This window comes from Gouania willdenowi, chromosome 7, assembly GCF_900634775.1.
Source record: "Gouania willdenowi chromosome 7, fGouWil2.1, whole genome shotgun sequence".
NCBI lineage: Eukaryota > Metazoa > Chordata > Actinopteri > Blenniiformes > Gobiesocidae > Gouania > Gouania willdenowi.
This window is the reverse complement of record NC_041050.1, coordinates 28,234,417-28,252,545: the sequence shown is the minus strand read 5'-3', so window position 1 is coordinate 28,252,545 and position 18,129 is coordinate 28,234,417.

The window sequence follows — 18,129 nt, the reverse complement described above, 5'->3', positions numbered from 1 at the left end:
CCCATTTTGCAATATTTATAAATCACGATGCATCAGCTATTGAATGTAACAAACAACTGTTACCATGTTTAATTATAAGATTACAATTTCAATTTGCAGACACATTTATTTAAAGCGATGTACAACACAAGGTGTTAGAGTTAAAGAATTAGATCCCATAGTAAATAGCGAAGGTTGGATTTTAAACATTAAAATAAAATAGGCTATATTTCCAAAATTTTTCCAAAGCAGTAAAATTACCTATGACTTTTCAAGACTGTAAAATCTTTTTTTTTTTTTTTCAAATTCCATAACTTTTCCAGGAATTTCATGACCATGGGGACCCTGATGAACACAACTTATGTTATCTTAAAGTGTCACATTTTTTCCACTAAAAATTTGTGTCAGCATTCATCAGCTGCAATTTCTTATAAGTGACAATAACGAGACTGTGCTATGGTTAAATTTTTTCAGAAATTTACTTTGATCCCCTGACATGTTTCGACTGTCAACTGCAAGTCTTTTTCAGAGGCATCTGCTGATAACTTTTAGGTGTCCTTGACTTTCGTGTGATAGTCTAACAAATGAGACCTTAACATATTAGAAAATAATACAAAATGAACTTGCTGAAAAACTAATACTATATATTTTAGTCAATTTGCTACAGATTTAGTCAACTAAAATCTTAATATCACTAAATTGAATTTTTAGAACTAAAACTAACATGTATTCACACTGTGTCATAGTATTCGTCAGCTACAATTTTTTTAAGTGATAATAAAGGGACTGACTGATTTAAAATATGAACGAAAGCTATAAAAATGCATTGATATTTTCATTAACTAATAAAAATAAAACTATAATTTTGTCTCATGGGACCAAATCCAATCAGAACGCATTGACCTCATCAAATCTACTGTATCTGTGTATTTTCGAACATTAATACTATGATAAGGTTAAATTTATACATATATTTTAGTCAATTTGCTACAGATTTAGTCAACTAAAATTTTAATGTCACTAAATTGCATTTTTAGAACTAAAACTAACACGTATTCACACTGTTTATAATAAAACTATGCTTGAATTCTTTTATTTTGAAAATCTTTCCCATAATGAGGCACTCGTGACTTCATATCCCAGCATCAAAGTCGTTGAAAGTATTTTAATCTGCAATATCAACATTTTTGAGTTGATTTTATTTATTTATTTATTTTTTTTAACCTGTTTTCTTTGTTCTTGAGGTCCACAGAGTTGAGATCAATGAGTATAGAGTCAGAGTATAAGAGCTCCATCTTCTGGTGTGAGTGCCACAGTGCAAGGCTGAGGGCCATAAACATGGCCATGGAGAAAACAAAGAGGAGGAGACTCATTCATGCAGCTATGATGTGGGGCTTATACATGGCTCTGTGTGCTGTGACATGGAGATAAGTTTTATGGAGTCAGACTTGATTCATTTCCTTTATGTAGAGAGAGAGAGAGCTACTGTGTTAGATGGTGAACTGTGTGCGTCCATGTATGCACCCCCCCCCACACACACACACACACCTCTGCTCACTAACCACCTACACTCATTTGAATGCAAATGAAGGAAACCTTTCTGTGGAGAATAGAACACTACATCATGCTGGTTTCTGATGCATACAACGGGAGCAGAAATGATCTATTTACGATGTTCCGTCTTAGGTATCCCCGATTGTTCCTTTTCTGATCACTCAAATGTATTCTTTCTCTTGTATATGTTTGTGATTATTCAGTGCATAGTGATCTTCAGATACAGGCATGTGACTTTTTTTTTCTTCTTCAATTTTGTTTTTTTTTACAGAATAAAATAACAAAACAGACTTCCAACCCCCATCCACTCCCCCATACATTCATTCCACAATCATCCACACATTCATAGTGTTGTGACAGGAAAGTGAAATATGAATAGAAAAGGAGCACAAAGCAAACAAAAAAATAATAACAAAACAGAATGGAAAAATCACATCAAAAATACTAATGAAAAAAAAATAATAATCAATAAACAAAATACGACACAATTGGCAAAACATTTGCACCATTCAAATGGCAAACGTTTAAGAAAGTACAACTAATAACTAGGGGTGTTGGTGAAAAAAAATCGATTTGGTGATATATCATGATATTACGTCTCGCGATTCTCGGATCGATTCAAAATACATCCATATTGATTGATTTTTTTTTTAAACTTTTATTTAACCAGGAAAGTCACTACAGGAGACATTGTACCTGCACAAAGACGTGTGCTGAAACCTGGGCATGTTGACCAGCTTGTGTTTTTTCAATATGTTTCACTAAATTCATGTTTCACTAAAGTCATGTTGCACTAAATTCATGTTGCACTAAATTCATGTTGCACTAAAGTCATGTTGCACTAAATTCATTTTGCACTAAAGCCATGTTGCACTAAAGTCATTTTGCACTAAATTCATGTTGCACTAAATTCATGTTGCACTAAAGTCATGTTGCACTAAATTCATTTTGCACTAAAGTCATGTTGCACTAAATTCATGTTGCACTAAATTCATGTTGCACTAAAGTCATGTTGCACTAAATTCATTTTGCACTAAAGTCATGTTGCACTAAAGTCATGTTGCACTAAAGTCATGTTGCACTAAATTCATGTTGCACTAAAGTCATGTTGCACTAAAGTCATGTTGCACTAAAGTCAAAGTTGGTTTAAAAGCCACAGGCAGATTGTATGCTATTTTTTATTTTAAGTTGTTGGCACATGACATGTTAAAGCCAAAGTTTTGAGTGTAAAATATGCCAATAAAATATATTTCATACATAATGTTCTCATGAAGGTGTACACATTTACAGATTAGTTGTTTCTTGTCATATATGAAAAACAAAAAAATCACAATAATCGCCTTATATTTTAATATCGGGATATTTATCATATTGTATTGTATTATGACCTACTGTATGTATGGGGATATGAATCGTATCACCAGATGCCAGACAATACACACCTCTACTAATAACTATATGTCTAACATAAGTAAGCAGACAGTCCATTTCTTTTCATGTTCAGTTATTCTGTTATTATTTGTTGCTATAATTGTTTCTAGCATATAGTGATGATAAACTCTATTCTTAATGTGTTTTATACATACATTTGATATAGTTTCAGCTTTAAAAATACACATTTTACCCAGCAGAATAATCATATTCAAAAAGTGTGTACATTTACCCTCAAAGACACAGTTTCTGTGGTGTGATTCGCAAATCAATATCCATAAACCTTAACCATGACTGTACACTGACCAAAAAATTAGCCACATGTGGACAAAAATAAAAGAAATGCCTCAGGTCCTCCTCCTCATCCCCACAGAACCCGCAACAGGGCTCGTGACTCTTTATGTCACCCACTGATTTAATCTTACAGCTGCTGGTGTCTGTTAAAAGCCATTCAGCTCCAGATCATGTTAAATGTGCAGGTTTTGTGGAAGATTTGGCTCCAATTTCAAAGTGCGAAACCATCAAGCAAAGCCGTTGTTGCAGAGCCGTCTGTGGCCTAAAGGGCTTTAGCTCAAAAAAAAAAGATCACACACGAGTGGTATAATGTTGGAATGCAGAAAGTAAATTAGTGGGCCTTGTGTTTTATATACCCTTTGGGAAATTTCATACCTCTTTTCCCCTGATAACAACCAGTTAAATCTGAAGAGAAAATGGTTATAGGAGGCTTATATATGTGAATTAGGTGATGCTTTAATCAGGTTTCTATGCTTACTGTTTGCTTTGTGAGCTCAAGTGGAAAAACCTTTAAAAAAACAAGTGCAAAAAGTGTTTGTGTGTTGGTTTTACTTACAAGATGGTGGCGGCACTGTTCATTTTAACAGGAAATGTTACAATCTTCTCACTAAAATGCAATTTAGATTTAGTCAAAATGCAATTTCAGTAATAGTCAAGGTTTTAGTCAAATCAGTTATGCCAAGATGTTTGTCAACTAAATCTGTTACATATACAGTATAGTCAATTAAAATATACATGAGTGTATGCATTTAAAAAAAAATCACAATTTATTATTCCGTTATGGGTGGTATTAATATTTTTTATATACACACAAACTGATTTGATCACATGAGTTCTAATTGGATGTGACGAAATTATAATTTTTATTAGTTGATAAAAAAATCAATATATATTTCTTTTATATAGTTTTCATTCACGTGTTCAATACAGTTAACTCAACAATGTTGATATTGCAGATTAAAATAGTTTTAATACCTTAATGCTTGGATATAAAGTCACGAGTGCCTCATTATGGAAAAGATTTTCAAAATAAAAGAATCCAAGCATAGTTTTATTACAAACATAGTGTGAATACATGTTAGTTTTAGTTCTAAAAATGCCATTTAGTAACATTAAAAATTAAGTTGAATAAATCTGTTGCGGATTAACCAAAATATATGAATAAATGTAACCTTAGCATAGTGTTAATGTTCGTAAATACACAGATTTGATGTGGTCAATACGTTCTGATTGGATTTCGTCCCATGAGACAAAATTATCGTTTTGTTTTTATTAGTTAATGAAAATATCAATATATTTTTATACCTTTCATCCATTTTTTAAAATCAGTCAGTCTCTTTATTGTCACTTGAAGAAATTGTAGCTGACAAATACTATGACACAGTGTGAATAATGTTAGTTTTAGTTCTAAAAATGCAACTTCGTGTAATGTTATAAAAAAAAACAATATATTTTCACATAGTTTTCGTTCACATGTATTTTTTAATCAGTCATAGTCTCATTGTTGTCTAAAAATTTTAGCCAACAAAATTACCAGTGGGTGGTAGTCGAAAGTCCTACAGCAGCGATTGGCAACTGGCGGCCCGGGGGCCACATGTGGCCCGCATTTTAATTTTTTGCGGCCCACAAAGTGAATCTCCAAAAATTGAAATTCAAGAAACTGGAAGGAATATGAATCCCAACATAATACACAAAGTACACAAAATGACTCATGAAATGACAAAAAAGACAGACGCAACAACCACTTAAATAAACAAAATGACTACAAAATCACACAAAACAACAACACATTACAGAATAGCTCCAAAATTACATCAAATGACAGGAAAATACAGAAAACAACAACATAAATAGAGAAAGTGAACCCGAAAATGCACAAATCAACAACAAAAATGCAGGAAATGGCAGAAAAATATGCACAATTACACCAAAAAAACAACAACAATTAATGTTTCCCCTTGTGTTAATGCTCTGATTGGTCATTATTTTAAATGCTGACATGAATATTGATCATGTGGCCCTCGGATCAGATACAATCACATGTTTGTGGCCCCCCGCTGTGATAGAGTTGCCCATCCCTGTCTTGGCTTTGCTCCAGTTCATTTCAGCTCCTGAATCAGTGTCTCTTCATGAAAGCAATGATGGAACAAGTAGAGACTGTGTGGATGCTTCTTATTAAGCATTTTACTGGAGAAAAAGCAGAAAGAAAGGCAAAGATAATTATAAATGGACTTCATTATGGCACCAGTTTACTGTTATCGCACCAGTTTGCTGGGACATAACGGCGACTGCTAATGTTCGAGTGTGTGCTTGTGGTGATTGTGGGTGGCTGAAGGTTAAAGAGGATGAGGTTTGCAGAAGTATATGGCAGTAAATGTAATTAGGTGAAATCCTAGCGAGGGCACTGCAGGGAAGGGAAAGGGTTAAAAGTGATCCTATCCAAGGATGCGTGTGTTTAGAGCCTCACTTTTCATCTGGATCGCCCTGCAGCGCCATTGGCAGCTCAGTGATGGGCTTTCATCCACTAATTACAGTTGCACCATCATAAAAAGCTGCGAGGTAATTTATATTAATTATACAGGAATGAGTATAACAGTTTGAAACGCCATGGCTTGACATGCTGTACGGAACATGCAGTAAAATTGTCAGAGACGTGTGGGGCGAGGGCCCTGTTATTGATCGATGCGTTCGGGGAAAGAGTCGCTCTCCTCGTTGTGTGTTTGTGTGTGAGTGGACTTTGTGAATTAGAGTCAATAAATTATCATCATCTGTTGGCTTACACAATCTTGATGTCACAGTCGATGGGGCCCGAGCAGCCATCCAATGACTTGTCCTGCTAAACAGAAACAACAGAGGGGAAAACAATGACAGCGGGTTGGATCCAGTACAGTAAACATATTAAAGGAGCTGCCATTATGTTGTCTGAGCAGGGCAAAGGCCACGACCCGCGTATTGTTTAATGGCTCACTGTAATAAAACTAACCACACTGTTTTACTTCTCCTGCCCTCATATTTTCACCCCACGCACATTAAAGAGAATCAAAATAGTGCAAACAATGAGTGACTAAGTTTGGGAAACATCTTCCTCTTCTGTGTTTCATTCAGGGTTGGGTTCAGTTATAATTGTAATAGCATCATTGATAATTAATTACAATTATGTAGTCGTAATTGTAATTAAAAAAAATCTATTGCTGCTGTAATCGTATTTGGATTGTAATTGAGTTCAGATAATTAGATTCAGATTATCTGTTTTTTCTTCCGTCTCTGTTAACTCCTCCTACACCGTTTGTCCGATTTTGACAAATAAGCTAAAAAAAAATTCAGAATGTTCCTGAGATTTATGATTGTACTTTTATAATTTGTAACTTTTAAACTTTTGACTTATTACATTTTTTCTTTCCTATGTATTTCTATTGGAAATGTCAACATTTTAAACCTTATTGCCAATGTTCAGCTATTGCTGTTAATGTTTGCTATTGCTAGGTTAATGCTAACACAAGGCTAATGCTAATATTAGATTAGTGCTAATGTTAGGCTAATGCTAATGTTAGGTTAATGCTAATGCTCGGTTAATGCTAATGCTAGGTTAATGTTATTGCTAGGTTAGTGCTATTGCTAGGCTAATGCTAGGCTAATGTTAGATTAGTACTAATGTTAAGCTAATGTTAATGTTAGGTTAGTGCTAATGCTAGGTTAATGCTAATGCTAGGAAAATGCCAACGTTAGATTAGTGCTATGTTAGGCTAATGCTAATGTTACGTTAGTGCTAATGCTTGTTAATGCTACTACTAGGTTAATGTTATTGCTAGGTTAATGCTAATGCAAATGTTAATGCTAGCTAATGCTAAATAATGCTAATGTTAGCTAATCCTAGTGCAAATTCATGCAAATTCTTGCTAATGCTAACTAATGCTAATGCTAAGCTATTGCAGTGTGACGTGGGCCAGCACCTGCACCCTCTTTGTAATTGTAATTACCATGGATATTTTATATAAATTGTCAATTATATTTTGATTAAACCAAAAACTGTTCTATGGCTAACACATATGAAGTTAACAAGTCTTAAAATATGTTTCATATCACGTTTTCCCACTACGTGTCAGTGAATCTTTACACCCATACAGGTGGTAAGGGTTAGTGGGTTAGAATATATATATATATATATATATATATATATATTTTTTTTTTTTTTTTCTCAATAAGGACTATACCATTTTACAGAGTAACAATATAAATATGTAAATGTAAATGTAACTGATAGTTGGGCTTTTACATAAGACTTTATAATCAATGCACAAAAATGTCAAGATGCTAAAACAACATTGTACACACACACATACAAAACCACATACAATCATCACAACGCTATATGAGTACAAGTTGGAAATTAGAATTTAACGTTAGTAATTGAGAATGTAATTGTAACTGACTTTCAGGGGACAAATAATACTGTAACCTTTATTGATCACTGTAGTGAAATTCTTCTCTGCATTTTTACCCATTTTCCCCAAGGGTTAGCGGTGGCGTCCAGGGAGCAGATAAGTTAGGGTTAAGGGACTTGCTCTACATCCCACAGTGATGGCCAGGGTGAGACTCGAACTAGTGATTTTCCAATTACAAGCCCGCTTCCTTAACCAATAGGCCACCACTCCCCTAATAGTCATTTATTTGTAATTCGGAAATTATCAGTAACCATAATCATAACTGAATTGTAATTGAACATGGATAGTTAAAAACATAATTTCAATTGAAAATTTTAATTGACCACAACCCTGGTTTCATTATAGTTGCTCCATTATAGTTAATTTGATTAAACAAACTAAACTACAAAAATCAAAGCCTTGAAAATGATGTGTTGAAAAGCTGCCTTTGGCTGAAGCTGAAAAGAGGAGTCCTCAGGCCTGGACTTGGTCCTCCCCTTTGCTTTAGCAGCATTGTGGCAGCCTGACGTGCTTTATGAGCCCAGTTGCCCATGCTGGGACTGTTTATGGATTCCCATAGAATGTGAGAATCATGGCCACTTCAAGGAAAGCCATCCAAAAACAACACCTCCGCCATTGCACCAAGCCAGCCTTTGGCTATAACTCACATGTCTATTTATTGTTGCTGGAGATATAAAAAAAAAAAAAAAAAGAAAAGAAAAAAGTTTTCATAGTAATGACATAAGATGACTATAAATTGTGATGCTGATGCTTAATTTTTTTGTTGATGCGGGATAAAACTGTCAACACTAACGCGTCTAGTTTATTGAACGTCGTTATGTGCTGGTGAAGAAATTGTGGGGATTTGTAAAGCGAAAGTTTTTTTTTTTTTTTTTTTTTTTGGTTGGTGAAGAAATAGCATTGCCTTAGCAGGACAAATTCCCTTTTATAATCGCGAAAAGATTTACGACATGAAAATGTTCAAATTTGATAGGATAATGAAAGCACACCACCAAGGGTATTGTTAATAGGGAAATATTCTGCCTGATGTTTTCCTCTCTGCTTACTCTTTTCCTGCAGCAGGGCAAGTGAATTAGTTTTCAAGGATTGCACGCTTTTGGATGTGGAAATACCCACAGCTGCCAGTATTTGGATCCAGCTGTGTTTTTTTATGACTGTAAAAGAAAAACAAAAAAAAAAACCTTTTACAAGCGTAGCTGTTTGGCTTGGCTGCATTACAGGAGGAGTGGACATCTGGTTCAGGATGGACTGGTGTGGTGATGCTGCTATGGGAGGACTGACAGAGGTTACTGGGTTACTGCTATTATCAAGCAGTCAACGTTCAGGTTTGGTGCACGATGATGCAGAAGGGCACTAAAGAAGGCCATCAGTCATTTTCAGTGTAGACAGCCAGCATCAGACACAGAGGTGCTCCCAGTAAACCTTTATGGGTGTTTCTGCTGGTGTTTTCCACCTCCATCTGTACTCATAAGGGGGGGGGGGCAGCCTCCTTTCATGTTTAGTCTTGTCTTTATCCTGAATTTTTTTTTTTAATTCTTCGCATTCCCACAAAATGATCAACACAGTGTGTGTGTTTTGGGGACGCCTTTGTAAATCAAAAGAATGTAAAGAATAAACATTTTCAGTAGCATTCGTGCTACCCCCTCCCCCCCCACCCCCACCCCACCCATCCCTCTGCCATGCACTCTTTTTCACTTTCTCCCTCCTTCCCTGTGGATTCCCCCAACCACCCCACAACACCGTTAACAGACCAACCCTGACAGATTTACTGCCTTCGTCTTTCCATTGGCCGCCAGCCTGACAGCAGAGATTTAACGCCGCATTCCCATTGGCCGAGATGTGACAGGTGAATTTATGGGCGCTCCGTGATTTGATGCCTGCTGCCTTTGAAGTGAGTTACAGCTCTTTCGCTTATAGGACACAGAAACGGTGTCAGGTTGCAAACGTAAAATCTCATCCCTGAAGGGATAGTGGCATCGGAATATTATAGTCCTTACATCTGGTGAATGTTTTTGTTCGTCATTGTTAAAACTGACAAAAAAAAACCCAAAAAAAAAACACCCAAAACAAAGCCAAACAATGGTATTTATTATTTCAATCAACCCAAAATCAACAAATGGGGATTAACTTCCTTTTTGACGGTGAAACATCAAAATAATCAGTGATTCTTTCTACAGAAAATGCCCCTATTATATTTGAATGTATCTTCTTCATAAAGAAATAAAAGTAAACAAGAGCTGAAGACTTTGAGGTTAGAAGTGCTAGTTGGTGTACCATGTGTGCCTTGCTTTTTCAGAACGGTAAAATAGGCAGAGCAAAAACTAATCAAAAGATGTTTTTGCGACCAAAATGTAGTGGAAGAGAGAGGACAAAGCTGCCATCGTAGCTCCGCTAAACTGGCTAGGTCTGGATTCACAAAACCAATTACTTAATATTAAACTGTGACAGAAACAAAGGAAAACACACTCAGGGAGAACAAGTAAATCCACAACACATTCGCTGGCTGCAAAATGTCAGAAGAATCTCTGAAAAAGTAAGATACATCTACAACCATCAAATATCTCAATAAATGTTAACAGGCACTAATGCTAATGCTAACCAACATTCCAAAAGGTGCATTACGCTAACAATAATGGAAGCCCATTTCCGCCAGTAAAAAAAAACAAACTAGAAATGTTAAATCTTATCATTAGAGCAAGGAACCTCTGTCTGTCAAATATCTCAGCAATTCAGGGACAGACAGAGCTGAGAATTTCAACATGGCTGCTGCTTGGTTCAAGGGTGTGCAACGTTAGATTTGTTTGCACTGCAATGTTACTGTTCATGAATTATTTCAGAAAATTGTCTTAAATGAAGCTTTGCAAAACAGCTCATTGTTGACAGATAGTCATGGTAACCCAGGATAAGTTAGAACAGCTCAATGTTGACAGGTATAATATGTATGTAATTAATGCAATAGTATCTCGTAATTCTGACTTAAGAATTTTTTTTATTTTACTATTCCTATTTTTTGTGTTTTATTATGATTTAGTATCTCATAATTATGACTTAGTATCACAGTATCTTAGTGTTACTGTGTGTTAAGATACTAATTATGACTTAGTATCTCATAATGATGAGATATTGTCTCAAATAAGATAGTATATTAATTATGTAATTAATGTGATAGTATGTCATAATTCTGACTTAAGATTTTTTTTTAGTTTTACTATTCCTAGTAGTTTTTTGTTGTTTTTTTTTACTGGTGGAAATGGGCTTCCATATGAAACAACTAAATATTTTTATTGAATGTAAAAATATTTTCAAATATTTACATGTTGCTTTTTAAAACAAACAAATAAATCAATCAATCAAATCAAATACAAAAAAGAGCAAGTTTATGAGTGGATTTGACTATTTAATCAGCTTTTCAGCTTGAACTAAGAAGCAGTTTTTTTTAGATAGTTAAAAAACAAACAAAAAACGAGATGTTTCCACCAACCTTATACACATACCCATGACACCACCTTCCAGATACTGCAAACTGAAAGAAAAAATGGAGATAAGACAAGCATTGATTAATGCCATTTTGGTTTTTCCCTTGTTTGGAACAATTATAGCAAACGACAGCATCAAACCAAAACATTTCAAGACAGCACTTGTATGTTATGTTGGTACAACAGTGTTCATCCATCCTTCCATCCATCCATCCTTCTTCTTCTCTCTTTATCAATCAGTAGCAGGTATAAACAGCCAAAGTCACTTCGCTGTCTGACTGGCTGCAGAGCCAGTGTTCGTGCGATGCAATCATCTATCTACACCCTATCTCTTCATCAGCCTGACAGTCTTTCTTGACAAGATCAAGAAGAAGGGGAATGTGGCCCTGTAACAGCCTTGACCCATGGAGATCTCTGAGGGTAAATAGCATGGCTGCCCCTGCTCTGTCTATCAACCTCCAGTGAATTCATGCTCCGTTTCCCTTGGATATCAAATCCTTCCCTCTTTACTCTCTCACTTCACACTTGAGGTTGTCTGCTCATGTGGAAAATTGTTTGAAAATAAAGAGACTGGAGAAAGCCCGGGACTTGTCTTGTCAAGTGGGATTGCATAATTCCATAAAAGACCTTCTCTTGAACTTGATAACTTGGAATAACAGGCATGCCCTCTGACAACGGGCCATGTGAGAGAAAGAAAGCAGGTTTTACGTCTTAAAGAGACATGATCCCTCTGAAGTCACAGCTGTGATGGATGGTTTGGCGGTGTGTTAGAAGCGGCTGGGATAAATATACCTGTGTAGGCTAAACTATCACAGTGAGTCAGATCGTGGCTGTTTTGAACTTTTGTCCTTCAGGATGTGCTGCTGTGACTGGCAAAATGACTAGACATTTGCTTCTTAACTGAACTATTTTGGGAGGGAATGCATGGTAAAAAAAAAACACTTTCAGAGGACATGTTTGGACTTAGCAGCCGAGAACAAAATGGTTGTATTTAAAACTCTTCCACAATGTTGAAAAAAGTCTGTCATTTTTACCTTTAGAGGTGTGCTACATCTGGTAGCCTATGGTTCTGCGTGTATCCAAAGTAGAAGCACATAAAACCTCCTCTATCTGTTATAAACATCTGAAAGCAAATTAATATTACAAATATTTTTTTTTTTGTAATTCAACAACTGTCATTGTTCATGTCTGGCTTTACAAAATACACAAACAAACAAACTGTTTTCTTACTACAGTAATGTTGAAAAAAAATATTTAAATTAGTGCCAAATATCTTTAAAATGCATTTGAGCAAACACTTGAATGATTTATTGTGAGTTAATGTAACATTTCTTCGCCATTTAACACCTATCGCTCTATGAAAGCAAGGAAGTTCTGCGTGTGTGTGTGTGAATGTTAAATGCTAAATAAATACTTTTATTTGTACGAATGTATGTCTTTTATCAGATAGAATTAAATCAGGGAAATTGCACACGCTATTTTTACTTTGCACCTGCAAATATACCCCTTTATAACACTACAGAGTGTGTACACCTCTTTGTACATCCAACCTTCAAACACATACTTGTTTGGCCATAACTGACAACTCTACTTAAGCTCTCATATGAATACATACTTCCGACGGGGCACTGTACTAGTATCTTAAATAACACAATTTGGACAAAACAAAACTGAGTGTGAAACAGTTTGTTGTGTTTTTAGGGGTCACTTGATGTAGCGTCAGTTCATAACCCTGTATCACTGCTGTAGTGTCACTGGTCATCCACAGGTACTAAAAAGTAGATACTACATCTACAACATCAAAAATCTCAAAAAATGTTAACCGGCACTAATGCTAATGCTAACCAACCTTCCAAGAGGTGCATTACGCTAACAATAATCTAAGCCCATTTCCGCCAGGATTAAAAAAAAAAACAAACTAGAAAAGTAAAATTTTATCTATAGAGCAAGGAACTTCTGTCTGTTTGTCTGTGGCTCAAATATCTCAGCGATTCAGGGACAGACAGAGCTGAGACTCTTTCAACATGGCTGCTGCTTGTTCAAGGGTGTGCAAGTAGGATTTGTTTGGACTGCAATGATACCGTTCATGAATTATTTCATAAAACTGTACTCTGGTTAAAACATAAGTCTTTTCCTCTGTGTGTTTATCCTGTGATCACATTGATAAATATTTTAGACCAATCTCAAAGTCTCATATCAAGCAACATATTGGTTTACTATCCATGTATTCAGTATTTTTATTCATTACCTTAAAGGCAGCTAAAGCAGTCGTGGGCAACAATACGTGATTGTTTGATCCGAGGCCAACATGATCAACATTCATGTTAGCATTTAGATAAATAACCAATCTGAGCATTAGTAGTATTCTGTGGTTGCTTTTGTTGACATTTTGTATGTTGTCGAGTAATTCTGTGTTGTTTTGTTCTAGTTTTTGGACTCATTTTAGCTATTTTTCTGGCATTTTGTTTGTTTATGTTGACATTTTTTGTGTTTGGCTTCGTTTTGAGCATTTTGTGTGATTTTAGAGCCATTTTTGTGTATTTCTTTGTGATTTTGTGCATTTTTGTTGAACTTATGGATGTTTTTGGAGTCATTTTGTGTATTTTTCTGTCATTTTGTGTTTGCTTGTGCATCACAAGATGTTTTTGTTGTGAATTTGCGTGTTTTTAGACTAATTCTGTCTATTTATCAATTTATTTGTTTACGTTGATATTTAAAGTTCTTTTTGTTGAGATTTCGTATGATGTCTGATGTCAGTCTGTTTTGTGTATTTCTCTGTGATTTTGTGTGTTTTGTTGAAATCATGGATGTTTTTGAGACATTTTGTGTGTCTTTCTCATTTGTGTGTTTGCGTTCGCACAAAATTAGACCGAAAGCCATGTGGTCAACGGGTAGTGTAACCACAGTTACCTTGAAAAAGTAATCTGACTACTGATTAGCTAATTAGATTACAAGTTATTTGAATAGATTTGGGGTCGTTTCTAGCAACTCCTTCCTTTACAGGATAAGCAGGTTTACAGGGTGAGACGATTTACATTCAAAACTTGATTTAATTCAAGACATTTATTTGTCTCTTGATTAAACTTATATTCAAGTTGTCAAAGTTTGTTGAGCAAGTATCACTTTAGGAACTTTGTTTTCACTGGGGGCTCATTTTGGTGCATGAATATTTATGATTTGGGAACATCATTGTTAAATGTAGGTCAAAGTCAATCTTGTCCCTTGTTAGCTTTGTGTTGGGTGAAAGATTTTGTTTGTCCTCTTGTTTGCGTTCTATGCTGGGGTCTGGGAATGAAGTGCTGGGGCTAATTAATCTTTCTGAGTTACACTAATTAGAAACGAGGCATCTGACATGTAAATATGGGACACTTTGACATGACACAACATTCCCATATGACACATTTATAGTGAGGCGGGGGGGCTGGAAAGCCTTCTCCCAATGGTACATTTACATTTTGAGTCATGCCATACACTGTTATTCAAAAATCTGACTATAATTGTGATGCCATTTAAAAAACAACGGCTACCTTTGACTAGTATGTGCACCAATTCTAAACATCCTACATACACATGTTCATCAAAACCAGATTAATTGGTGCGGCTGATTATGTCAAAAATGACAACACTGGGAGAAGTGCACTAGTTCATTGTTTACAGCAGTGGTACCCAAGCTTTTGGTTTTGCGTCCCCTTTTGAAGAATAAATATATTTCAGGGACCCACCATCGCAATAACATTTCAACAAAAATGGGAAACAAATGTAATCTTTATTGAGAGAGGTCAAAATGTCTTCAAAACTGTGGAAACACATATTTTAAAACAGTAATAATAAAGGTGTTTGAGTGCAAAAAAATACATTTTTTAAAACCATTTTTCGTGCTCAATGAACCACTGGTTTACATGTTACTGGTTATATTTGGTTTATTCATGTTTATTCTGTTTGAGATTTAAACAACTTAATCTTTGAAGGATATATATACTGTATATACATTACATTTTATTCCAGAAATACAGTTTGCACAGGTTTCTCTTTTCTTATTTATCAGTGTTACTAATTCCAATAATGTATTTTAATTTAGCAATGTTCAGCTTTTATTATGAGAATTGTATACCAATGTTCTTCTTATTTCGTCTAACAGCTACAATATCGATTATGGACAGATACGTGGGATATTGGAAATCTTTGATATCGGCCCTAAAAATCTCATATTGGTCTGGCTCTAATGTTCATCTTGCTGTCTGGTGCCTCTTGGTCATAAATGCTTGAATAATTTATTTCTGAATAATAGCCCCCAGGATTTGAGGATATTATAATATTTAGTAATCATTAAAAATGAATGCGTTCACATAACCCTAGTTCCGTGTTAGATTGGAACCTACAATTCATTGCAAATTCTTCCGTCTAACATGACTTATTGAACTCGTGTCATAACTGAAATGAATGTTTTCACATCAATGCTAACAACGTTGGTTTCAAAGGCATAAAAATGAGTAAAAGTTCACATGCAGAGTTCTGCTCACAGATAACGCACTGACTCCTGGCTTCCTTTTTGGTGACACTCTAACTTTTCTGCACCCACGGTTTGGCCTCTGATCGTCTGTTTAAGGACGTGTTCACTGGGATGTTGAGGAAAGTGGGAGTAACGGGTGACGGATGAATTGAAATTTTAATGATGAGCAGCAGCACTAGGCTGACGGCCATGGAACGACCTCAGACAGCTTAAATATCACTGCTAATTAACACAGAGAGGTGAGCTGTCACAGGCGTGATGGATGCTGGAAGGGGGCACATTGTCGCTCTCAACCAACCAGCGATTCTTCTATTAATCAAAGCCTGGGATGAAAAGCCTCTCCCACACCTCGGGGAGTGGGAGATAGCTGCAGCTATTGTTGGGAGGGTTTCCATCTTTTGCATTCAGCTTGTGATTTGTTTGATCAGAGGACCTGCTGAACATTGTCGGAGGCAGAATGTACCTACGATGTACCATCTACACCAGTGGTTCCCAAACTTTTGTGGATCAAGTACCCCCGTTTCTCTTATTCCAGAATTCAAGTACCCCCTATTTCCAAATACAACATTTGACTATTGAACTATAAAGCATAATGACGTATGAATGAGTGATAACACATTTTAAAGAATCTAATTTTGTAAATAAGTTGAATGAAACTGTATTTGGTGTCTCATGAATAGATTTATTTCTATAGTTTTTATCATTTCCTGTCACTCCCTCCTGGTGTGGGACCAAAACTGACCTTTGTATTATTTTCTCTACTTTTGTGTTTTCGTTGTCATTTTTGTGGGTTGTTGATATTATTGAAATTAATCTCCTCAGTGTGTGTTTTGCGTTGTGTGGTTTTGGTTTTTTTCTTAATGTTTGGGGGAGCTTGGGTCGTGTGGTGTGGGTTGTTTTAAGTCTGTTTGTTATTCGTTTGTCATTTTTTTTGTCTGTTCTTATTATTATTCAGTATATTTTTCTCTTATTTTATGTGTTTTTTTGTCATTTTGTGTGTTGTTGATATTATTTAAATTATTCTCTCAGTGTGTTTTTGGTGTCGTTTGGTTGTTTCTTATGTCATTCTGTTGTTATTTTGGTGTATTTTGTTGTTTGTCGGTTCTTTTTATTAGTCAGTATATATTTTTTTCTTTTATGTTGTCATTTTTGTGCGTTGTTGATATTATTTAAATTATTCTCTCTAAGTGTGTGCTTTTGGTCTCATTTGGTTGTTGTTTTGTATGTTTTACTGTTATTTTGGGGTATTTTGCTGTTTTTTGTCTGTTATTCTTATTCAGCATATTTTTCTCTTATTTTGTGTGTTTTTGTTGTCATTTTGTGTGTTGTTGATATTATTTAAATTATTCTCTCTGTGTGCATTTTTGGTGTCGTGTAGTTGTTTCTTAAGTCGTTTTGTATGTTTCACTGTTATTTTTTGTGTATTTTGTTGTTTGTCTGTTCTTTGTATTATTCAGTATATTTTTTTCGCTTATTTTGTGTGTTTTTGTTGTCGTTTTGTGAGTTGCTGGTATTATTTAGTATGATTATCATTTTTAACTGAAAACAAACATTATAAACCCTATATTTTGAAGGCTTTAATTTGTTAATTTTCCCCTCTCTCTCTCTTAAGTACCCCCTGTAGTGCCATCACGTACCCTCCATTTGAGAAACACTGATCTACACGATTGCAGAACCACAGCATCCACTTTTAGCTCAAAATGAGTGTTAGTGGGAGATTTTCTGTTTTAAGGATCTATTATTTCTGTCCCACTGATAGAGAGGCACTGTGTGCAGAGCTGTGGTAATCAGTCTAATAAGAGAGCTGTGATGGAGTGAGGCAGCACTGCTACACTTTACCTCTGGACTCACGCCATGATCAGACTTGGTCTTACTGACATGATTTTGAACCAAGACGATTTCAGCACTTTATGCTTGAAGATTGAGTGTCTCCCCTTTTCTGATCTCCTCCCAATCTACCTCACTTAAGGAGGTCCATTGTTAAGTGCAGCGGGCCTGTGGGTGTTGTAAATCAGACTGCAGCGGGTGGGGATGTCTCCCCAGGGGGAGGGCGCACACTCCGAGCAGCCTTCAGGCTGATCTCATCCTGCCTAATCCTAATGCAGTAATTAAAGAACTGGTCAATAGCAAAGAGGAAGGTGCTAAAGGGTACCATCTGAACCTCCTGGAGTACGACTGTAGAGACAATACTCATGCAGGAAAAATAACAAGGGAGGATATTTTCAGCTCAGAAGAACAAGGGTTTCAGACATCACCTCACATCTGTACACTAACTTTCACAATATGTGTTGAATGAATCAGTTTGGTTTTACCTGTTTGTGAAGGCTGTGACACACCTGAATGAAATGAGTAGCTCGTTAGTACAGCTTGGCTGATCACCCCTTCATTAGATTCAGGCACGTTGGAGCGGTGAGTAACATGAATACAACATTCTTTGATATTG